Source organism: Lithobates pipiens, unplaced genomic scaffold, assembly GCF_037356315.1.
Source record: "Lithobates pipiens isolate NorthernLeopardFrog02 unplaced genomic scaffold, aLitPip1_a1.2 Scaffold_18, whole genome shotgun sequence".
In the NCBI taxonomy this organism is placed as follows: domain Eukaryota; kingdom Metazoa; phylum Chordata; class Amphibia; order Anura; family Ranidae; genus Lithobates; species Lithobates pipiens.
The window spans coordinates 560,155,301-560,167,255 of NW_027507758.1; positions in this window are offsets into that span (position 1 = coordinate 560,155,301).

The window sequence follows — 11,955 nt, forward strand, 5'->3', positions numbered from 1 at the left end:
AAGAGCTAGCAGAAGATAGCAGAGGAGTCCGGCGAGAAGACCCCCGAAGACGGACAGAAGACCCCCGGAGCTGCGCAATAAACTATTTTAACCCTTCTGTGTTGTGTTTTTTCTTTTTTTTACAGGTGAATGGGTGGGGGGCTGGGATCTTTAATGAGGGGGCTCCCGGATTCCGATAAGCCCCCCGCCCGCAGACCCAGACAACCAACGGCCAGGGTTGTCGGGAAGAGGCCCTTGTCCTCATCAACATGGGGACAAGGTGCTTTGGGGTGGGGGGGCCGCGTGGCCCCCCCTTCCCCAAGGCACCCCCCATGTTGAGGGCACGCCGGCTGGTATGGCTCAGGAGGGGGGTGCTCACTCGTCCCCACCCCCTTTCCTGGCCGGCCGGGTAGTGTGCTTGGATAAGGTTCTGGTATGGATCTGGGGGGGACACCCCCACACCGTTTTTTTCGGTGTAGGGGCTTCCCCTTAGAATCCATACCAGACCTAAGGGCCTGGTATGCTCTCGGAGGGGGAACCCACGCCAAATTTTTTTTTACATTAGGCGTGGAGTTCCCCCTTCATAGCTCATTCTCTGATTGGCCACGGCAAAAGTCGCCTGGCCTGGGGCGACTTAAAGTCGTGTTGTAAGTCGCCCCAAGTCGTGTTCAAGTCGTGTCCAAGTTGCCTCCAAAAGTCATGTTCAAAGTCGTGTCGCCCCTGTGTGAACCGGCTCTAATCCTGACTCTGCTATAAGTCCAGGATCCATCTGCCCAATCAACCAGCCAGACTCCTGGCTGTTCCCAAAACCCAGTCCCAGGATTGGAGATTCCGTCCCACCCATACTGCTATGGAATCTCTAGGCTCCAGGTCCCCAACTGGGTTTTACAAACTTTGGAGGAAACTGATAAAACAGATTCCTCCACATTAAATACCCCTGGAGCCCCTCAACCTGCCTACATGAGAACCCTGGGTGACAATTACTAGGACAGGGAACTATACTGTCACAATATATATACATATATATATATATATATATATATATATATATATATCCTGTTTCCCCGAAAATAAGACCTAGCGTGATTGTCAGTGATGGCTGCAATATAAGCCCTTCCCCCCAAATAAGCCCTAGTTAAAGTCCTTGTAGGTCTTATTTTCGGGGTAGGGATTATTTTCGGGGAAAGAGGATAGGGCTTATTTGGGGGGTAGGGCTTATATTGCAGCCCTTACCGAAAATCACACTAGGTCTTATTTTCGGGGAAACGGTGTGTATGTATGTGTATATATATATATATACATATATATATATATATATATATATATATATATACTCTGCATTCAGCGTAGCCAATATATATACAGTGAATTTGGCAGTGTACCGTAGATAATACAGTGCAGGCGGTGTACAAAGTATATAATACACTTTGTTACAAAGTTTCAAATACACTTCAGGTGGTGTACACAGTATAAAATACCTATCATGTCCGGAAGGCCTTCAAGGAGAGGCAGACACTCACAGGCCACTAAAAGAGGGCAAGCAGCCTCGTAAATAATATTTAACAGCAGGGACCATTCCTGTGCCCAACAAGAGTTACTGTGAGGGGTTACCGTGTTCTGACACCACCAACACCTAAGGCCCAATTTTTCAGCAGAGTATATAGTGCAGTCCATATAGTGTATATACTGCAGTTCAGAGTATATAGTGCAGTTTGTATAGTATATTTACTGCAGTTCAGAGTATATAGTGCAGTCCGTATAGTACTATATATATATATATATATATATATATATATATATATATATATATATATATATATATATATATACTGCAGTTCAGAGTATATAGTGCCCTCAGTGTAGTATATATAATACAGTGCAGGGTATATAGTGCAGTGCACAATATGTAATCTAGTGTATTGTAGTGGTTAAAATAACGACATGGGTTCCCCCCATCCATACCAGGCCTTTTGGGTCTGGTATGGATTTTGAGGGGAGACCTCCACGCAATTAAAGGAAAAAAAATCGGCGTGGAGTTCACCTTAATGTCCATACCAGACCCGGAGAGCCTGGTATAGACTGGGGGGGGGGGGGGCGGAAACCCGCTGTGTTTTTATAAATGATTTTTTAGGTATATTGCCAGGATCTGGAAATACATTACAGCCGTGAGCAGTTTTTAATGAAAAATTTTCCTTTAGAAATGTCATTTTGCTGCAGTACTTTTCTAAACATAGGAAAAATGTGCTACTTTACAGGCAGACTAAGGGGACCCCCCAGGCACGATATTTAAAGGAATATTACATTTTTTATTGGTTCACTTTAAGCATTATTAAAATCACTGCACCTGAAAAAACGGTCAGTTTTAAAAACTTTTTTTTGCATTGATACATGTCCCCTGGGGCAGTATCTAGGTCCACAAACACTTTTTAGGGCAATAACTTGCATATAAGCCTTTAAAATGAGCACTTTTGATTTTTCACATTCGTGCCCCATAGACTTTAACGGTGTTCGCACACATTTTTTTTGTCTGTTCACAGGTTCTGAGGCGAACCGAACTGGGGGTGTTCGGCTCATCCCTACTTTTGACCAACTGATTTTTCTGCTATCTAGTTTTCAGAGAAGTTATCCTCGGATTATGCATTTCCAAGTACATTCTATTTAACAATTGCCCAGGTGAGCTGCAGACTTATATTATCCAACCCGCCTTAGCATATACTTAGCTTTCCTCTGCTCAACTGCTGCTCCTTTTAGCACCAGTACCTGAGGAAGTACCCAGTACTACCAGCCGTGAAAGAGCATACATCTTGCTCTATGTGATCGTGCTTGGCTCAGTGCTTACACAAGGTGAGGCTTTAGTTCCATGAAAGCTATGGCCCTAGTAATTCATAGATTATACAGGACTTTCATTCCTCCCAAGTAAATGGTGGTAGTCAAAATAAAAGTACTTAAACAAATCACAAGTTCATTTTAACCACTTCAGCCCTGGAAGATTTGGCTGCTCAATGACGGAGCCATTTTCTGCGATACGGCACTGCGTCACTTTAACTGACAATTGCGCGGTTGTGCGACGCTGTACCCAAACAAAATTGATGTCCTTTTTTTCCGACAAATAGAGCTTTCTTTTGGTGGTATTTAATTACCTCTGTGATTTTTAGTTTTGGTACTATAAACAAAAAAAGAGCAACAATTTTGAAAATAAAAAAAAACAATATTTTGTACTTTTTGCTATAATAAATATCCCCAATTTATTTATTTTTTTAAAGCAAATTTTTTTTCTTGGTTTAGGCCAATATGTATTCTTCTACCTATTTGTGGTAATAAAAATTACAATAAGCGTATATTGATTGGTTTGTGCAAAAGTTATAGCGTCTACAAAATAGGGGATAGATTTATGGCATTTTTATTATTATTTTTTTACTTGTAATGGCAGTGATCTGTGATTTTTATCGAGACTGTGACATTATGGCAGACATATTAGACACTTTTGACACATTTTTGGGTCGATTGACAATAATACAGCGATCGGTGCTATAAAAATGCACTGATTACTGTATAAATGTCACTGGCAGAGAAGGGGTTAACACCAGGGGTAATCAAGGCATTAACTGTGTTCTCTATGTGTGTGTTCTAACTGTAGGCGGAGGGGACTGACTATAGGAGATGACAGATCGTAGTTCCTAGCTATTAGGAACTCACAATCTGCATCTCCTCTCCTCACAGAACAGGGATTTGTGTGTTTACACACACACACACACGTACGTCCCTGTGCTGCCTCTCATGTCCGCGATTGTGTCACGAGCATCGGCACCCCCTCTGGCGCCTGCTATCGCTCTGAAAGGAGCCGACGCACAGCTACGACGGTTCACGGGATTGTGCCGACCTGCCGCAATATAACGACGGCTGATAACCGGCAAGTGGTTAAAGTGTCTCTTGGTTTATTTATTTATCACAGGTACTTGTATAGCACCATCAATTTACACAGCGCTTTACATATATGTTATGCATTCACATCAGTCCCTGCCCTTGGTATTAATTCCTTCACACGAGAGCAGACTGCTGATTATGTCTGTTGTTCCCCTATGGTTAAGTGTGGATTAAGGTAGAGTATCTTATTTCTGCATTTAGAAGTCACATGAGTTTACTTTCTATGCACAAATTGCAAAGGCAAAGAGAGGCTTTAGTAATCATGGTACAACTACTATCTAATATGTGCAGCTTACTGGTGTCTTTTATTTACATTGTATGCAAATGTACAGGTCAGAAGAGTTTTCGCTAATGATTATGTTCCACAACATTACACAAGTGACATGAGCTTCCTCTCTGACTGATAGTGAGTGAGGATTTTTGATGACAGGGGTGAACAGAGTTTTCTGTATGACCCTGGTGGAGCCGTTTTTTTTTTTTCTTTGGACAGAGGTAAAACAAGTTTTCAGAATAATCCAGGTAAAGCAAGTTTGTTTGTTTTTTGTCAGAGGTGAAGAGAGTTTCCTAGTTTGATAGTAGGTAAACTGAGTTTATTACTGAGTTTGCACCATTTTCTAGAGTGCTTTCACACTGAGGCGCTTTACAGCGCTAAAACTAGCACCTGTAAAGAGCCTCTCCTCTCACTCCAGTGTGAAAGCCCGAGTGCTTTCACACTGGAGCGGTGCGCTGGCAGGACGCCAAAAAAAGTCCTGCAAGTCCAGTATACACCACTCCTATAGCGCCCCCTGCTCATTGAAATCAATGGGCAGCGTCGCCGAAGGGTCGGCAAAGCGCCGCTGCAGCAGGACTTTGCGGGTGCATGTAACCCTTTTTCGGATGGTTAAAGCACCCCGCTAGCGGCTGAAAAGTTCCGCAAAAATAACGGTAAAGCGCCCCTAAAAATAGCAGCCCTTTACCGCTGATGCCCCCAATGTCCCAGTGTGAAAGTAGCCTTAAAGTGATTGTAAAGTCTTGCTTTTTTTTCTATAAAAATAATAAACATGTCATACTTACTTGCCCTGTTGCAGTGGTTTTGCACAGAGCAGCTCAGATCCTCCTCTTCTCTGGTCCCTCTTCAGTGCTCCTGGCCCCTCCTTCCCATCGAGTGTCCCCACAGCAAGCAGCTTGCTTTGGGGTTACCCCTGCCGAGCTGCAGCTCAGACACGAAGCTGTGGCTCTTCTCTCCTGATTGGCTGACTTTAATTGACAACAGCGGGTGCCAATGGCGCCTCTGCTGTGTCTGAACCAATTATGAGGTAGAGTCCCAGACAGCCAAGACACTCGTGGACATTGCTGGCTTGAGATGGGGCTCCGGTAAGTGATAGGAAGGGGTGGGGGGCGCACACAGAACATTCCTGTCCCATACCTTATCTTAGGGTACCTTACCACCTCTTTCTAAGCTCGTGTCATATTATCATAACTCATCTACAGCATGGCTTGAATATTCCCAATGATGTCATTACCTTTAAACTCTACAACCATGGGACATGCTCCTCTGACCTAATACTGATTTTGATTCCCAGCTCTTACAACCTGATAGACCTTCACATTATACCAACTCCTCAGGAGAGAAGCCTACCGATGAACCCACATTTCTTCTACAAATGGCGTGAACAACTTAACACTACCAAGGATGAGTTAGAATAGGACAAGATCTCTATATCCACTAGGGCACAAGAACATAATCCTAGATATTGATGCTCCACAGTGCTCCATAACATTGATGCTTCAATTCTTGATACCTGCTGGAGGTGTGAGCCAGCCCCCTTGCATAATGACCCATATCTTGGGAACATGCTCCTTAATAACAATTCCTCCTTGTGACGGAACCGATCCCACACTCCGATTGAGTGCTTCCGTCAGTATACCGCTTCCTAAGTCTGAATATAGATACCAGATATTCCAACCGCTCACAAGCACAAAACAAGACAAGACTTGCTTAGTGCTAACATGGACTAATTTATTAGAACCAAAATGACAAGTATTTATAATACAGTAGAAGACTAAAACCTAACCTAATTAGCATGAGCTAATTATCTAGATCAACATTCAGACTAGTTGACTGAAGGATAAGACTTTCCGGCTCCTAGCTCACTAACAATTCAAGGTTAATTAGCACAAACAACAATAGGTGAAATACTCTTTAGAATCTGTGTCAAGCCAGACTAGACTCATTTATATTATACAAGATACAGACAGGTGGCTGGAGGTGATGATATTAGCATCTAAGAGTTTGTGTCCCAATAGTGTGATTCAGTCTATTGCTAACATGGCATTTACATATCCAGAGTCTGTGTGTCTTGGGGGGGCACGGACCTGAATCCAAGTAACACCACCTCAGGGGTCCCCAGGCATACAGCTCACAAAGAGCACCGTTCCCCCCTAATGCGAGGTCCCATAATCGCAAGGCAAGAGGCTCGCATTCAGTCCCCTCCAAGAGCCTCGGTCCCAGCTAGGTCTGTCACACTCCTATTATACCACATACTAGTAGACGATCAGATTGCTAACATTCCCACGGTTACTCATCATCCCTTGCTTTTATAAGCAAGACAAAACAAGCTTACTTCAACACTTCTTAACTTCAGTTTGTACCATTGCTAGAAACTGGTGAAGATCGGGCACCCATTCTCTACTTGATAGGACTTGTAAGATGGACTTCCTTTGCCACCTGGAGCAGATGATCTCCTGGGAAAAATGACAAGTCAGAGGCCTACAAATGCACATGGACCATATGAACCTACTTTAGGCATTCCTCAAATTTTTGGGTCAATTCACTAAAGGTGTCTGCACGTAATATGGCGTTCACGTGACAAATTTTTGGGGAATATTGCATGAGATAAAATTTGAGAGTCAACTCAAAGTAAAATATCGAATGTGAGACGAGTACTGCAAAAGAAAAAAAAAGATAAATAACGAATATGTATGTTCTATAATCATTTATCACCTGGCAGTGGGCAGTTGGTAGATGTTTAGAAATGTCCAAAATAACAATGAGGGGATACCCTGCAATGACCAGTATGTTAAAAGTATTCAATGGGGTTTATTTACTAAAACTGGAGGGTGCAAAATCTGGTGCATCATTGCAAAGAAAGCAATCAGCTTCCAGGTGATTATTGTAAAAGCTTAAAGTGTTACTAAACCCACAACAGTAAAATCAGTCTGTATATGCATGCTTGTAAAGGCCCATACACACGATCAGACTTTTTAACAACAAACATGCAAATTAGCTGTTTTGGAGCAACATCCGACCGTGTGTACGCTCCATCGGACAAACTTTTTTGGTTTTCATCGGACTTTTGTTGGCTGTGTGAACGGACAAACTTTCTGGCAACAAAAGTCCGATGGAGCAAAGTCTGATCGTGTGTACAGAAAACCATAGGACTTTTGTACAAAGTACAAACAGGCATGCTCAGAACCAATGCAAAAGATCAGACAACAATACAGAAGTTGACCAAAGGTGGCGGTAAAGAGCAGAAAAAACAGATGATTTGGTGAAAGTTGGCTGAAAAAGTCCTGCTGTGTGTATGCAATACAAGTTCAGGGCCGACGCCCTTTGTACAAAAATCCAAGGGAAAGTTTGTACAAAGTCCTATCGTGTGTATGAGGCTTTATACTCACTGTGAGATCTAAGGGGGTTAATCCCTTGCATTGCGTAAAAAAAAGTTGTTTGAGCCTGTCTTCTCTGATCTCCCCCCTTCTTCCATTGGCCCTAATCCATCTCCTGATAGAACAGAGCCTTTGGAGTCACTCTGCACATGCTTAGTTTGGTGTGTAATGCTAGAGGGTATTTTTTTTTCTTAGGAGGGTGCATGTGATCAGCACAGGGCCGATAAGCACTGTCCAGGAAAGAGAGTCAGGAGTCCTGGCGCTTCATAGGAAGGCAGAGGAGAATGAAAACTCCTCTTACAAGCTTTAACCAGACACCAATAGAAGTAATAAGACTGCTATATACTGCTAAACTGCTATACACTGAGAAAAGGTATTTAGCAGTTCATATTTATATAAAATAATTGCATTTCCATGTTCTGTGTACCGTGGGAGACCAGATATAGTGAATGCAGGGTCCTGGGTATAGTAACACTTTAATTGAACAAACTTCAATTAGAAGCTGATTGACTACCAATGCTAGGGTTGCCACCTTTTCTTCAAGTCAAACCCGAACACTTTAGCGGCGCACAGCAATTATTTTTTTTTATAGTATAAACTATACATATATTTTGCAATTAAATAACATTTCTAATCATAGGAAGTTAATCTCAAGAGTTCCCCTTTACATCAGAGTCCACAGAGTTCCCCTTTTATATCTGAATCTGCAGAGTTCCCCTTTACATCTGACTCCACAAATTCCCCTTTTTACATTTGAATCCGCAGAGTTCCCCTTTAGATCAGAGTCCATAGAGTTCCCCTTTTACATCTGAATCTGCAAATTCCCCCTTTTACATCGGAATCCGCAGAGTTCCTCTTTTACATCTGAATCCGCGGAGTTCCCCTTTTACATCTGAATCTGCAGAGTTCCCTTACACTGTAAGGGAGAGCTCTGCAGACTCTGATGTAAGGGATGCTCTGGGAACTCTGTTTTAATGGGGAACATTGAGAACTCTGATGTATGGAGAGGACTCTGATGTAAGGGGGAACACTGTGTCCTCTGGTGTAAAGGAGAACTCTGATATAAGGGGTGCTCTGAGAACCCTAATTTAAATTAGAGTACTCAGTCAGAGGCAGGAGAGAGAAGGAGGGAGACTTCAGTCACAGACAGTGATGGATGGTGAGCTCACTCACCCCTTGGCAGTCAGCACCTCTCGTCAAGATGTATCTGAGGCTGCTGGACTTCATATTTCCAGCCCGCACTTTCCTTTCCTGAGGTACAACCCTGGAGATTGGAGTGTGGGCAGACACAGAGGAGTAGGAGTGAGAGGAAGAGGTGCAGATCGAGCCCCCTCTCCTCTCCCGTCTGTATGTGGGGGGAAGGGGGGGAATTGTTAGTGGTGGCTTTGGGCAATGTGAAAGAAAGTGTAACACATAGTCTCAGCTTACACAACTGCAGCCAGCAACCCTGCTGGGAAGCCATAGTCCAGTCTAAATAATGTGTCCGGGTTTCAGGCTGTCTGAAACCCGGACACATGATTCCAAACCCGAACTGTCCGGGTGAATCCTGGACAGGTGGCAACCCTAACCAATGCTAACAGCTGCATCAGATTTTGCACTCTCCAGTTTTAGTAAATTAAGCCAATCTATCACTGTGTAAATGTTCTTTCCTGAGTTCAGGAATGAAAATAAATTGTAATATTGCACCACAGGGAGATCGTCCTGTGAATAAAAGCACACTAGAACGTTTTCACAGTTTCATGTTTCATATTTCTGTGGGCATTTATTAACAAAACTTTCTAAATCTGGTACAGTGTTAGCATGTAAAAAAAATAGCAAAAATAACGCTAAATTAAATGATAAATATTGCAAAATATAAATATTTTTTTATTTATTCAGTAAATGACGCATTTTTTATTTTATTTTTTGTGAATTGACTACTTTTGAAAAAAAATACTGCATGAGTTATTTTAACTCAAAAATTTATGCGGTATTTACAGTGAATTAACCCCTTATAACACAGCACAGGGTACATTTCCCACAAAAACCCAGACTTTATACTACAGAGAGCATAGTTATACTCATTGCTTGTATCCCTCATGAGTCAAGAGTTAGTGCTGTGTAAATTTAATCCCAAATTTCAGATAATGTTAAATTAGCACGTAATTCACAAATTTACTGTATATGACCAAATCTGAATCAGAATTTCAGTCTTACTTTTGAGAGTCAAATCCCAAAAAGGGTTTCTGGGACAAAAAGATAAAAGGCTGCTCCAAAATTAGCTTTTGCTTCATATCTACTATTGCCTAATCTCACCAAGCTTGCCTGCCAGAGCCACCAGGCTCTTTCTAACTTAAGGCCCATACACACGATCAGACTTTTTGACAACAAACATGCAAATTAGCTGTTTTGGAGCAATATCCGACCGTGTGTACGCTCCATCGGACAAACTTTTTTGGTTTTCATCTGACTTTTGTTGGCTGTGCAAACGGACAAACTTTCTGGCAACAAAAGTCCGATGGAGCAGTCTGATGGTGTGTACAGAAAACCATAGGACTTTTGTACAAAGTACAAACAGGCATGCTCAGAACTAATGCAAAAGATCAGACAACAATACAGAAGTTGACTAAAGGTGGCGGTAAAGAGCAGAAAAACTACATGATTTGGTGAAAGTTAGCTAAATAAGTCCTGCTGTGTGTATGCAATACAAGTTCAGGGCCGACGCCCTTTTTACAAAAATCCAACGGAAAGTTTGTACAAAGTCCGATCGTGTGTATGAGGCTTTAGTTTCCCTAGTAGAAATTATAATGGAAGTGGTTTAGGCTGTGCCTCAACAGCACCCTCAGTCTCCACCTTGTTCTTCTCTACAGCATCCATAAGCCTCATACACACGATAGGACTTTGTACAAACTTTCCCTTGGATTTTTGTACAAACGGCGTCGGTCCTGAACTTGTATTGCATACACACAGCAGGACTTTTTCAGCCAACTTTCACCAAATCATGTGGTTTTTCTGCTCTTTACTGCCACCTTTGGTCAACTTCTGTATTGTTGTCTGATCTTTTGCATTGGTTCTGAGCATGCCTGTTTGTACTTTGTACAAAAGTCCTATGGTTTTCTGTACACACGATCAGACTTTGCTCCATCGGACGTTTGTCCGTTCGCACAGCCAACAAAAGTCAGATGAAAACCAAAAAAGTTTGTCCGATGGAGCGTACACACGGTCGGATGTTGCTCCAAAACAGCTAATTTGCATGTTTGTTGTCAAAAAGTCTGATCGTGTGTATGGGCCTTTAGACTAAACCTCTACTGTGCAATCTCAGCACTCACAGTCTCCGGCTGTTCTGTGCTTCATGAATCTCTCTCACTCCAGTTTTCCTTCAGCAGACAGCAACCCCTTCCATGTGTGCAAATATCTGTAAAGTGAGCAGCCTGGAGTAGCAAGTAGTTATCCCTTAGAATCCACACAAAATCAAGTTACCACACAGACGAGCAAGATCCACATCTCAGTTTGTGACAAAATGCTTGAGTCAAGCATGGACACATGCCAGGTGCCTATGCTCATCTCTGAGCCTCTAGAAGCCTTGTTCAGAAAACTGGAAGGACGGCAAGCCAGGAAAGACGTTCAAGACCTTAATTCTTACATAGACTGTCTGCAAACCTTATGTGCCCTGACCACCTCTACCACACCCTCGCCTTCCATGCATGCAGGTGATGCCCTGGCTTGAACCTTACTTTCTGGGAAAAAGAGGATCTCATGGTTTTACAATTTCCTGGAGTTTCAGGCAGAATTTTGTCACATGTTTAATGCACTGGGATGTGCCTTTTCTTTTTCTCTAGTACCCTCCTACGCTTTCACCAAGAAAGCATGAATGCAATACAGTTTTGGACCCTGGTGGCTGAACTGGCCTGGAATAAAATGTCTCTAATGGCCATATTCTGGCAAGGACTGTTCAATCAGCTGGCATATCTTGTCTGGAATTCTCATCAGCTAAGCCCATGGAAATAGGTTGAGCTTTCCTGAATTCTAATACCCCGTAAACACAATCCGAAATTCTGCCAGCAAAAGTCTGATGAGAGCTTTTGGTCAGAAATTGCGATCATGTGTATGCTCCATCAGACTTTTGCTGGCGGAATTTCGGGCAGCAAAAGATTGAGAGCATGTTCTCAATTTTTTCGGTCGGAAAAAGTTCCAATTGGGAATTCCAATCGTCTGTACAAATTCCGATGTGCAAAATTCCTACGCATGCACGGAAACAATTCTCCGCTTGCTTGGAAGTATTGAACTGCATTTTCTCGGTTTGTCATAAGTGTTGTACATCACTGCGTTCTTGACGGTCGAAAGTTCAGAGAATGTTTGTGTGACTGTGTGTATGCACGCCAAGCTTAAGCAGAATTCCGTCGGAAAAAACATCCAAGTTTTTTTCAA